The sequence below is a fragment of the Malania oleifera genome, chromosome 9 (assembly GCF_029873635.1).
Source record: "Malania oleifera isolate guangnan ecotype guangnan chromosome 9, ASM2987363v1, whole genome shotgun sequence".
Taxonomy (NCBI): Eukaryota; Viridiplantae; Streptophyta; class Magnoliopsida; order Santalales; family Ximeniaceae; genus Malania; species Malania oleifera.
The window spans coordinates 35097618-35105757 of NC_080425.1; positions in this window are offsets into that span (position 1 = coordinate 35097618).

The window sequence follows — 8140 nt, forward strand, 5'->3', positions numbered from 1 at the left end:
AAAGGTCTAGGGTGTTTTAGGGCAGATAAATTGTAAATCTATTTGTTTAAGTTTTTCTCTTTTTTTTTTTTTCTAGCCTCCTTAACATTGTTTTGAAATTTTTTTATTAATTTTGGAGTCTCATTTAAAGAGCTAGCTTTTTCACTTAAAAGTAAAAAAAAAAAAAGTCTCAGACATTGTTGTTTTGGGGTGAGTTTATTTATTTAGTTATTTATTTATTAAAATAAAGATAAAGGTAAGTGCTTCTTCTGATGCAGACCCTAGCTTCACGAGCCAAGCTTGTTTCAGGGCATTATGCTTGTCTATGACTACTTGTCTCATGTGTTTGAGATGTGTTATCATCATGTATATACTCTTGTAGGTTTAATTTTCAAAGATAATTTTTTCCTATGCTAAAAATGAGAGAGTGATTCCTCGGACAAAATGATGTTTGTTAGTGTCAGAGTGAGAATTGCATAGAAAGCTCTTTAGAGGAGGGTGAATGCTCATCAATTTCTAAAACTCACTAGTCATTGTAAATGTGTTTAGCCTACTTGCCTCCCTTGCTAGGCACACATTGTTAATGGAGGTGTTGCTTATTAAATTATATGTTGCTTCCATGTTTACCCTTCGCTTGTTATTACTTCATGGATTGCTTAATGCTTCCGCTTACACTTCTTTGAACGACAATGTAAGTGTTTTGTTGGTAAACCGTGATAAATTTTTGGCTAACTAGTTAAGTAAGAGTGCTTTAACTAGCATTGTGTGGTCTTTCACAAAGGTATGAAATATTCAGTCTATGACACCTAGCACCCTTGCCTACAAGTGCAACTTGTAGTTAGGGGTGACAAAATGAGTTGGTAGGCTGATTTGGGTCAACTTATAAACAAGTAAAACTTAAATAGGTTGGTTTGGGTTTTTCCATTTATAAATTGGTGAGTAAACCATTGAATCTCAAGCTGCCCTATTAGTATATAAACAATTTATGAATGAGTACTCCTTAAGAAATATATAATATATTTATTTAATTTTTTTAACATTTCACCAAAAATTTTAAAACAACACATTAATTCTTTTCTTATTAATATCTTAACAAACATAAAATTTAAAAATAACACTTATTTTTATTTTTGATATTTAAAAAAAATTTTATTTAGAATTTAAAAATAGCACTTAAAAAAAAATTTATAATTTTTCCACAATATTTCTTCAAATTTGATTTCATAACTTATTTCTTATATCTATTTTTATAACTAATTACGCGCTTAAATTGCGTAATTAGGTATTTTAATTAATGCATTGAGACTTATATTTTTTAATTAAATACCTAATTACACTCAATATTTTAACATCTCGCTTCATTTATAATATTTGGATTTTATTTTGTAATTTATGACTTTTTGGTATTTTTTTTATCGTAGGACAATTATTGGAAGTTAAAACCGATGCTACTTCGTAATATGTGCATAATTTTTTCGTCCAAGTTTTGATCGAGACAATTTCAAATCCTGTGAAAAGCTGAGAAAATTATCTACAATTTTCGTGTTTTAAGTTTTGAGAGGTAAGGGCTCCAGGAGGGTCAACACTGGGCTTGTTTGTTGGGAAACAAAAAGAAGAAAAGAGAAGAAATAAGAAAAACAAAAAGATAAAAAAATATATAATATGTTTGATTTGACCCTGAAAACAAAGGTGTAGTCCCAAGAGGTGGGTGAATTGATTTTAAAATTTTCTTTTAATTATTTTTAATCAATTCTTGTCTTCTTGTTGATTTATCAAATACACAATAAATACTTAAATCAATATCCAATCCACAACATAAGTACTTAAACAATTAAGTAACCAATCAATCAACCAAGCCAATCAATTTTCCAATCAACCAATATATCCAAACTAAGATATAAGATTTCAGCTTTTATTTGTTTGCAGCCCTATAAATATGAAAATTTGATTCAAGCCCTATGATAATAAATTTGCTTTCTCAAAATGAAGTACAATATAAAATCCAATACTCTTTCCAAAAGCTTAGACGTTAAATAAACTTTTAGTTAAAGAGTCTTTGGGTGTTTCACCAATCAACGTTCTCTCTTATGGTTTCCACAAAGTATGGATCAACCAACGTACTCCCTTTCAGTTTCCGTAATCCCAAAAATAAATTAAGCTTAAGTTTGCTGAAAGTAAAGGGAGTAAAGGAAAGAGAGAGACTCTGAGATTTTACGAGGTTCAGCTAATACCCAGCCTACATTCTCGCCTTTGACAAACCACCAAAGGATTTACTAAACCAGTTCCTTTACCCGGAGGAACAACACTGTTTACACACTCTTTTAGTAGGCTAAAGTCCGCCTCTCCAAGTGATATCCCTTCACTCGGTCACTCATTCAATTAGACTAGAGTAGCACCTCTCTAAGCGATATTCCCTTGCTTAGCCAACGATCTAAACACCTCGAATCATCCAATAAGTACAAAAGATATGAAGTAAACACTGTGTACAAGAACACTCTCAAAACAGAGTAGATTAGTACAAATTCAGCACTAGGTACTTCAACAATTTAAATACCAATATGAAATGAAATTGAAGCTCAAATGTAGAGATTACCCAGAGTTCTTTTGTGATTGAGAAAACTCAGTATGAAAATCATAACTTGATGTTTCAGCAGCAATTTAGATGAATTCCCCCAGCAAGAGTATGAGTAATAGAGAACTTTGAGAGAGATTGAGAGATTGAATGCAAGTTTGTTGTGTAATTGCTTGGTTATTAATTTCTTGGAATTAAGGTAGTATTTATAGACTTTTTAGGATTAGATTCCTTGTTACCCAAGTTACTTGAAGTGTCCACCAAGATTTTATAACATTCACATTTGAAAATTTAATTTTTAGAAATTTCCCGTTAAGTTCAAAATTTTGAATTCCCATAGAGTCAGGTGACTGGACAGGCAACTGGGTAGTGTTTTTCATAGGGTCAGTTGGCTGGACAGGAAGCTAACACCTTTCTATCTATTCATAATTTAACCCAAATAAATGTCAGTTGGCTGGCTCGACACAGTTCAAAAATGTCAGTCGGCTGGGCTTGTCAGTCGGCTGACTATTTTTAGTTCAAACTATTAATCGGCAGGGCAGTTAATCCACTCTGATGTTTTGTCAGTCGGCTAGCCAATCTTAGTGTTTTTCAGGTTAGTTAGCTGACCAGTCCATATTTTTGGTTTTTTATTTTTAATTTTCAAAATTAGTTTTGCTATCTTGATTTGATATTTCATAAAACATTTTTCGGGGTTTTAAAACAGCTCTCTAAGTCCATAAATATTCCGTAAAGAGCTTCAACAATATTTCAAAAGATATTTAAAATATGAAACACTCACATAAAGACTTCTAAGACTTTTCACATTCTAGGTACTTGAGTCTTCATGTTTTGTCTTTCTTTGAGCTCTTAAGCTCTACTTTTCTTTGGCTCTTTTGACTTCGAACTTTTTTTTGGCTTTCAACAAATCATCCATGTCCTCATTTTCTTCAAACTTTAAAATATCATCTTTAAATCCATGCTTTGACTCTTTTAAGTTTCATTTGATCCTTGTGAGCACTTTGACCTTACTTTCACATATGTGATCCTTGTGAGTTTTGAAATATCACTACTCAACCAAAAATATTAAGTTCCACTTGTTTGTTAGCATCAAAACAAGATTTTAAGTCTTGTAAGGCCAACATTCTCTCTCCCCCCCCCCCCCTCTGATGATGACAAACAAGGAGCGACAATTTGAGTAAGCCTTAAAAAGACACCCCTTTGAATAAGTATCATCTTAACAATATTTGCAATCTCTAGGTCATTTTCAAAAATATTTTTACATATCATGCTCATATATCAAAATCACACTATTCAATATCAATATCAATCAATATTAAGTAGTTCTCCTCCTTTTGTTATATCATTTCAATAAGCTTTCAATTTTTATTATCATGCTCAATTTTTGCAATATTATGCTCAATTTTTGCCCAAAAACTTCTCCTCCTTTTGACATCAATAAAAAAGAGTAAGATATCAAGTAAAACATTAAATACTAAGGTTGTGAGCAACCATAAAAAATATATAGAACTTTAAAATTCATCATGCATATAAATTCATGATGCCAATTTTTTATTCTATGACACCAATTAATCTTTTTTTAAAAATGTGATACCAATTAATAATTTTAAAAAATCATAGTATAGACAATAAGTCATAATACTCCTCCTGAATTTAATACATTCAGATTTGATACCAATTAATCTTTTAAGTTTATTATCCATGCTTCAAATATTGATTCATATCCTGTATGTTCTCATGGATACTATTATCAAATATCAATATCATGTTAATCATCATTAATGTCATAACATGCTTATGTATACAATTATGCTTGCCAATTGAGCTTTTCAATTGTTGATACCAATTTCAATATTCATGGATACCAAAATTTGTTTATAGATACCAAAACTAATATCACATCATGCATAGCTCATGGATTCTAAGAATACTAATATTATATCTTTCATAGCTCATGGATACCAATATGAAAAGTAGCACAAAACATACAAATTTATCCACTTGATTCATTAGCATACATGGTTTAACTTCATATCAAAATTCATGCTTATGCTTTCATGCTCAAAATTCACACTTCTTATGATTTAGCTTCAAAATCATGCTCAAATTTACAATATAGTGAACCATACATTATCAATATGAGTCAAGTCATGATTATACACATGTAGTATATAGCAAATTAGCACAACATGTTTTTCATTTGTTTTGTAATATTACTCAAGTTGTCTTCAAGTATCTCTCATTCTTAAATGTTTCTTATTTTGTTCAAAATCTTTTCCTTAATCAAAATATTCATGTAATAGGCTTTGATTTTGCTTTCTTTTGATTCCTTATGAATTTCAAAACTTTTTTTTTTAATTTAAGCTTGTATGAATCATCCTATGATTTTGACGAACAATGTTATTTATTTGTCTTATACAAGGCTTTTTATCTAGGTACCCATATCTTTTTGGGTCCGGTAGGTTTCATAAGTGATGTTTCTTTTATTCTCCATTCTTGTTTAATTCTTACATCTTTTCTCTTTAATGGACATTCAAACTTTATATCACCCTTTTTCTTGCATAGGTAGCATATGATGTTAGTGTAGACATTAGAAGATGTGCTAGCATAATCTTTGGATGCTTTTGAAAAATATCCAATGTAAAGATTCATTTTCTTTTTATTTTCAACCCCATTAAATCCAATGCCTTCTTTGTTTAATGACATCCTTTGTGAGCCTATCATTTTGTCAAAATTTTCCTTTTCTTTTGTGAAGTTGTAAATGATCTTTTCTTTATCTTCAATTTGATTTTTGAGATCATTTATCTCAATATCTTTCTTATCATTAACCTTCTTTTGTGATTTCTTTAATTCTTGAGATAATTTTTTGATTAAGTTTCATTTGATCCTTGTGAGCACTTTGACCTTGCTTTCACATATGTGATCCTTGTGAGTTCTGAAATATCACCACTCAACCAAAAATGTTAAGTTCCACTTGTTTGTTAGCATTAAAGCAAGGTTTTAAGCCTTATAAGACCAACAGACCCGACCATACAGTCGGGTCTAAACTCCTCCGTGTTGGGTAGGTTTTGCCCGGGGTCTCTCCCTCTTTATAATTTTTCTTTTCTCTTCACAGTAGAGACACCCCCACCCCCTTGGCTCACTCTCTTCTCTCTTCTTTTCTCTCCTTCTTGCTTCTCTCGGTCTCTCTCTGTTTTCTAAGTCTCCATTCTCTTCTCTTCTCTCCCTCCCCTTTCTCTTCTCCAGCTCCCTACTCTACCTCTTTTCCTTTTTCTCCTCTTCCTTTCCTTTGCTTTCCTCTCCCTGCTGCTGTCCCCTGCTGGTTCCTCCATAGCTGCAGTTGTTGCTATATCTGCTGCCCGTGTTGCTGTTCCTCACGACCACAGTCGTAGCTGCTCCCTTTTCCTGCTGTGCTGTGTGCTGGAGCCCAACCCGAGACCACTAGCGCTGCTTGCTTCAACTTCTTCTCCTCCTGCTGTGCTATAAGCTTGCTGCAACTCGAGCCTTCTAGATGCAAACCAGAGAGACTTCTACTTCAGAACACGACCACCCCTGCTGCTCCAAGCTACTCCAGCCGAGAAGACTTGCTGCTGCTCCTCAACTTTCCTCCACGACCAGCTTATTCTTTTTCTCTCTCTTTCTTTCTCTTTTCTTTCTTCTCTTTTATTTTAGTTCCTTTTGCTAACTGCTTTTAATTAATTGAATAATTGTATTTTTTAGTAGAAGTTTAATTAAAGTTTCAACTTTTTAATCTTGTTTGGGTATTTTTAATAAAGTTAATTTCTTTTCCTTTTCTTCGTATTTAGTTTGTGTTTGGTTGAGTGTTATGTTTAAGTTCGGTTTAATCTCCTAAATATAAAAAGAGAAAATATATCTTCTTTAGGATTTAGATTAATTGTCTTTTTAAAATTTTAAATTTTGTTGAGTTCGATTTAATTTAAGTTTAGTTTTATTAAAGTCTGATTTTTTTTTCGTGCTTAATTGTTGTTTAGTGGTTAAAGTTCTAATTTTGGTTTGAGTGCTTAAATGTGTTAGAATTTTGGTATTTGTTAAATTTGTGTTTGAATGAGTTTATTTTAATTGTGTGCTTAAATTAAATAGGAAAGTCATCATCTTTAGTTTTTATTCCGAAATTTAAATGCATGTTTAAATTCTTGCCTGGTTATTAACATAGGATCTTCGTTTCTTGTTATAATTTAATTTAGTGTGTGTTAGGATTTAGAATTTAAATTGCATGCTCTTTTAATTCGTCAAAAAGAATCTCAAATAACCAGAAAATCCAAATCTGAATTATGTTCAGTAACTTTTGTTTCTTATTTTCGATTGGAACTACATAAAATTTGGAGTTAAATTGTATTCCCGGAGGAGACGATATGCCTTTTGGGCTAAATACTACACGATATAACTCCTATACTTGGGATAACTTCCGAACTACTCATTTTTCGAGTGAGTCAATAACACATACTTGATACATCAAATATGCATCAAATATCATAAACTAATAAATTGATTTTAAAAAAATTAAATGGTTGACTGCTCAGCGGGTACCCAACACCAATCTAATTAGCCTGTAAGTTAATTGAGTTGTGTTTATATTGATCCATTTATAATTGAGTATTTGATTTAATAAGTCACTCATTGGGTATTTATTCGTTTTGCCACCCCTACTTACAGTTCGACTCCCATGCCCTTTGCCACTGCTTGCACCCCTACTACCTTTTGTAATTGAAAGTGTGAGAATATTTATTCTTCAAAAATTTTAAAAATTAATCAAACCATAAAACTAACTAAAAGTCAACAATTCACTTTGAGTCGATCATAGTGACTAACTAATAAATCTTAGAAATTACTTGAATTAGAAATTACTTGAATTGGCTCGAAAGAACTAGGAAACACAATGAGTTTTTTTTTTTTTTTTTAAATAGAGAAAGCATCATAACTATAAAAAAACACAACCCAAAAACAACCACTTTAAGAATACCATAGATAAAATTTACCTCTTTAAGAATATTGTAGGTAAAATTCACTCATTTTATAAAGGTCAATGCTTATTGGAGGCTTATATATAGTGACAAAATCTTTGACACTATTGAAAACCAAAAATCCAAATCAATTTTCAAGTATGAATTAAAAGGAGTTACTACCTTATTTTGCAACAAACTTTAGTATTTAGTTAGTGTTTTTAGAACACAAAAGTGATTAGTTTGATAAAATCTTCTAAAAATTTCTTGAACAAATCAGGACCTTTTATAAGATTAATGTACTCTTTTGATCTAGTCTTCCTGCCCAATAAAATTAGTTCAAATAATTGAATTCCAAATGATTCTCACCTAGTAGGATCCACATGTTATCTAGTAAGAATATTGCTTGGAGTGATTTTATTTGACGAAACAATCACGCTAGTCGTCCTGAAGTAAGCATCTAACTTTCCCCCCTTTATAAAGGTGTGCAATTAGACTATCTTAATATTGATTGAATGCTTATGTATATAATCATAATAGAAGTCAAATATAAATAGATACAAAAGAGTGAAATGTTAGTCCTTTTATAATTGTCTAAAATCTATATTAATCCTTACACTTTAATTAA